This window comes from Vicia villosa, linkage group LG1 (genome assembly GCF_029867415.1).
Source record: "Vicia villosa cultivar HV-30 ecotype Madison, WI linkage group LG1, Vvil1.0, whole genome shotgun sequence".
Lineage (NCBI taxonomy): Eukaryota > Viridiplantae > Streptophyta > Magnoliopsida > Fabales > Fabaceae > Vicia > Vicia villosa.
The window spans coordinates 141,841,665-141,847,191 of NC_081180.1; the positions used below are offsets into that span (position 1 = coordinate 141,841,665).

At 38.6% G+C, this 5,527-nt stretch overlaps 1 long non-coding RNA gene across 2 annotated transcripts; it reads left to right on the forward strand.

Moving 5' to 3' along the window:
- Positions 1-2,287: 2,287 nt before the first annotated feature.
- LOC131618372 (uncharacterized) lies at positions 2,288-4,239 on the forward strand. Of its 2 annotated transcripts, none has more exons than XR_009288820.1 (3): positions 2,288-2,694; positions 2,803-3,484; positions 3,589-4,239. It is a non-coding gene; the product is annotated as an uncharacterized LOC131618372 (long non-coding RNA). The 2 variants fall into 2 exon arrangements; XR_009288818.1 differs by having other exon boundaries at positions 2,289-2,694; positions 2,795-3,484; positions 3,589-4,238.
- The last annotated feature ends 1,288 nt before the right edge of the window (positions 4,240-5,527 follow it).

The window sequence follows — 5,527 nt, forward strand, 5'->3', positions numbered from 1 at the left end:
TTTTTTAAAAAGGTAGATGAAAGAAAAAAGTGGACTTTAGCTCGTAAATGAGCGTAGCCAGTTTTCGAAGAATTGTGAGAAAGAATATTAAAGATGAGCATTGCAAGGCAATTAGGGGCAATTACCTTAAACTCAGATGATAGGTCTCTTTTTAGCCTTTCAGAATGAAAGGGTCTATCCTTGCCATAAGAGGGCAGGAAGCCTTTCGTTTGGAGGTAGAAGGGTCATCGAAGCATCCTTTGCCATAAGACTGTCCCATGCCATAGAAGGGCAGGTAGTCTAAGGCAAGGATCAGAATAAGCCTTTTCGTAGGCAGCCAGAAGATACCTCAGCCTTTTTCCGTAGGCAACTTCCGAGGGTCGAGGTCATAATTGTGTATCGAAGGCAGCATCATTTAGGGTCGTTGTCGCACGCTCGCGAAAATGAACAGACAGAGTCGCCACCAATATATTTATCCCAAAGAGGGAAAGGAATATCAGAAAACCTGGAATAAAGAAAGGATAAGAAAAAGGTCTTTCGACCAGAGATAGGGTACGGGAGTCGGTTACGCAAGGGGAAGGTACTAGCACCCCCCACGCCCATCGTACTCGATGGTATCCACCTATGTTTGTTGCTATCTAAAGGGTGTATAAATCTAAAGCTTAATTACTAAGGGAATGCATGCAAATGAAAGAAAAGAAACACGGGGAAAATAAGGTTTATAAATAATTGTGCTCGCTTAGGCCCCGCGACCCAATGCCTACGTATCCTTTTCAGGAATCAGAGCGCCGTAGTTCGGCTCTTTAGTTTTTGTTTGTTTTTGTGTTTTTTAGTGAACGACGTTACATTCGCACTCCGCTGCTCGACCTCTGGAGTCTTAAGCTGGGAATAGAGCGGAAATAACGTGTCCGATTAGGAGAAAGAATGCCCTGAAGGCAAGAGAAAGAATGCCTCGGAGGCAAGAGAGAGAAGAGAGAAAATTGGTTTGTGTCTTTTAGGTGTAATTCCATGATGGACGAAAACCCACTACAAGGCTTCGCATCACTTCCTTACTTTGTTTAGGTCCGAGCCTTTATTAGATATTTTGAAATGTTTTTGGTTGGGTGTTTTTTTAAGGGAAATTAATTTGTGACTTGAATCATGCCTTAAAAAGAGTTTTTTTTGAATATTTAGAGAACGCACATCGAGGCCTACGCCACAATCGTTTCTCTAGATAGTGGTTAAGAAATACAAAGCTTTGGATATTTAGAGAATGCACATCGAGGCCCACGCCACAATCGTTTCTCTAAATAGCGGTTAAGAAATACACCGAGGCCTACGCCTCAATCATTTCTCTTCCGCTAAGTGGGAAAGAACATACATCGGAGCCTACGCCCCAATCATTTCCTTCACACTAAAAAAAGGTATTAGCATGATTCGCGTCGTCCTTTATTAATGTTTTAAAGTTGAAAAGAAAAAAGGAAAAAAACCTAATCTAATATGAACTAAAAGATGATTCTAAGTCCTCAATTGTCAAGTTAAAGTCTACCTAAATTATAGGATTTCAAAGGGAAGACTAACCTAAAAGTTATGGATTGTGGGTCCTAAAATTCTAAAGGAACACACAAGTGAAATTACAAAATTATAAGTCAAAAGAATCAATGTAAACAAATGATACAAAATAGCACAAAATGATTTAAAGATGACTTGAAATATTGTACAAAGCATGGAAGCAAAAGATGCAAAATATAGTACAAAAAATCGAAACTAAACAAGTCAAAATATAGCATGAAATGGATTAAAAGACTATTTATTTTTATGGTTTTTTATATGACAAACAAGCATTTAATCAAGCAAAAAGAAATGAAATAAAAGCCTGAAACTATTATTTTTTTATGTACATTTTTTATGTGTTTTTATTACCTAAAAATAACATGAAGAAACTATGTGAAAAGACCTAAATCTAACATGAACAGGGGGTGCAAATTGAAATAAAGTTGGTTCTGGAAATAGTAGGGCGCAGGGCCCAGCCAGAAGAGGCCCAAAGACTTATTGTTTTTGTTGTGATTTTCCTAACAAAAATTTGTAACGATGGGCCTCAGGGGGTGGATTAAGCAATTCGTGGCCCAATTGTGATGATCCAACAGACTCATCATATGCAGATTTTGTTATCTTATGTTTTTAACAAAATGATTTAATCTCTTTTTACCAAATCTGATTAACGCTAATCATGCATTTTAAACCTCTAAAACTCAATTAATTCGTATTAATCTCAATTAATAATAAAAGAAAAAGGGGATAATTAGGATTCATTTTATGACTCTCCAACTTCTCCTCTCAGACTCAACTCTCCCTCGCGAACGGCGTTGACACTCTCTTTCACCTCCGATCAAAATCTCGCCGTTGCACCGCCGTCCAATCGAAACGGATAACCACACCTACCCCTTTTTCAATCATAATCTCTCTTCAAACTCCTCAATCAACTGCCTAGTCTCTCTCAGGTAGAAAAGGGGAAAGTAAACCCTAAATGTTCATGAGGAGAAATCAAGGTAAAGTCTCGCCTAATACGCTAGGTTTCGAGCAAATCCGGATTCATACGAGCATTAACAAGCACAAATCAACAACAAAGAGTGCGATTGACGTCGGGAGCAAAAGGATTCAGGCTTACCTCTTGGAGGCGGACTCCGACGATTCTCGGATTTGGAGATGAGGATAGAACGTAACTCCGAAGTTCAGGTACTAGCCTTCAATTCCTTTAATTTCCGCAACGAATCTTTTTCTTCTCCTTCTTGTTCACTTTCTGAGATTTTTTCCTTTTTTGTGTTGTTGTTGCGAGATTGGAAGATTACGAAGAATCCGTGAAGATGTTGTTCTTGCTGCGCTGGTGTTATAGTGAAGAAGATGAAGATCCGATGGAGATGGAGATGGAGTCGTTGAATTGGTGATGAAGATTAGTCTGGTTTCTGTTCTTGCAGAATAAGTGTGGATTGATGCTTGTAGATGATGAAGAATGGTGGAGGAGAAGATGGTGTGTAGATGAAGATTGAAGAAGATGAATTGGGGTTCTGTTGAAGGTGATTGAAAATGGTGAAGAAGCTGAGAAATTGGAAGAATCGTGGAGAGCCTTGAAGCTGGGTGAAAGTCCAGTTATATAGAGTTTCCAGGTTAGTTACTCTTCTCAATTTTTCTGTTATGATTCAGTTAGAATTCTGTTAGAGTTTTGTAACTGACTTGGAAGGTTAGTTATCTGATTCTAGGTTGTTACAAATCGGTTAGAGGGAGTTAGGTTTGGTAGTTAGTTCTGGATGTTGGGAAATCTGTTATAACTGTTATGAGGTGGTTATGGTTAGCTTTGCACATTGAATGAAGGGTGAGTTAACTGAATGCAGTAACATGATATAAATTCATTTTGTTTTCTTTTGTATGGAGTTCTGAATGACTTGTAAGCTGCCTGAATTGCTGAAATAGAGTGTATGCAGGGCTGTCTTGATGCTATTGGATGGCTGCTGTAAATATATGTTGCAGGGTATAACTTTTGCTTGAGCCACTTCTGAATTTTGAATTTACCCTTGTGTGAACTTTGGTTTTATGGCATTGTTTTGACGTTCTTTCGAATGGCTTTCGGTTCAGGTACTGCAGTTGAGGATTTTTCTGAGACATTTGACTACTGAAGTATGCAAGGGTGCAGCTCTGTTGTTGGGAGTGAGTTGGAGATTTACATGGAGGCATGAAGATTTAGGGACAGAATTAGGATGAGTTTATGATGATGATTCTTTCTTTGGTTGTAATCTTTCCTTTGCGATTTGTAGCGCCTTTGTAATAAGTTAGGATTGTTGTAATAAAATTTGGACCTTATTAGCTTGTAACTTCGATGTGGGAATACACTTGGACTTGTAATGTTAACTCTGAGGTTGACTTTCTGAATTTGAGTTTTGAATAAGAATTAAGATTATGAATATAGCATTATAACTTGAGTTTCAAGGAACTAATTATGAATGAATCTTGCTATTTGATAGAATCTTCTTGAAAATACGAATGATGTTCGTACGAATCTTGATGAAGACCTTTGAATCAAACTTGTATACTTTTCATAGTTCCATAATAATTAGATCCAAATTGGACACTCCTGATTGAATCTTAAATTCATAACAATTTGTACTTGAAGCAACCTTAATGTGCATGAGACCTTAACTTGATGTATCAAAAGATAAACAAACTCATCATCATCCTATTGCCCAAACCATGAGTCTTTTTTTAGTCATTTCTTGTATCTCAATTAACTTTAGGGGCCTCTTGAATGGGTGAACGATAGAATTGGAAAAATACGGCTAGAGAATATCACAACATTTGTTCAAATGATGACCACCAGTATGTGAATATATACAAAGAGCCACAAATGAATCCTTACATCCATGATCTTTGCTTTCATTTCCAGATTATTGAAAAATGCATGATTTTATGGGATGATGATGCAGATGAAATGGGATAACATAAGCCAATTAGAAATGGAATTAAATGGGCAAATTTTGGGGTACAACAGCTGCCCCTATTTAATCATCTTGAACCTGAAAGTGAGATTGGTGCTAGCCTTTCGAACATTCAAGGTAGAAGAAGATTAAATACCAAGAGAACCTGAAAATTTGTCTGAAGAAAGATGAGATAGGATCCACTGGGGAAGAAATGGTGTCAACTCCACTGAGGAAGGTTGTATCAACTCTGGATTGAACAAATTAACTTTGAGTTAGAAATGAAATGAACATCAACTCTGGGTTGAAAAAGAAAAGTGGGTCAACTCTGGGTTGAAGAATAAAGGGAAGTCAACTCGGGGTTGAATAAGAGGTCAGCATCAACTCTGGATTGAGAAAGAAAAGGGGAATCAGTATTATTGGGACAAGATATAGGCATCAACTCTGGGTTGAGAAAGAAGGAAAGAAAATCAACTCTGGGTTGAAAACAAGAGATAGACATCAACTCTGGGTTGAGAGAAGGAAGGATGAACGATTAGAAATAACCGTCAACTCTGGGTTGAGGGAAAGCCAAGAGACGACGCCAACTCTGGGTTGAGTGAGCAAAGGAAAAGATAACCGTCAACTTTGGGTTGAGTGGGAAAGGATAAAAGGTGACCGTCAACTCTGGGTTGAGTGGGAAAAGGAAAAGATAACCGTCAACTCTGGGTTGAGTGGGAAAGGATAAAAGGTGACCGTCAACTCTGGGTTGAGTGGGAAAAGGAAAAGATAACCGTCAACTCTGGGTTGAGTGGGAAAAGGAAAGAATCAACTCTGGGTTGAATAAAGGATAACCGTCAGTTCTGGATTGAGTGGGAAAAGGAAAGAGATAACCGTCAACTCTGGGTTGAGTGGGAAAAGGAAAGAATCAACTCTGGGTTGAATAAAGGATAACCGTCAACTCTGGGTCGAGTGGGAAAAAGGATAAAGGATAACCGTCAACTCTGGGTTGAGTGGGAAAAGGAATCAATTCTGGATTGAACAAAGGATAACCGTCAACTCTGGGTTGAGTGGGAAAGAGAAATCAATTCTGGATTGAACAAGGGACAACCGTCAACTCTGGG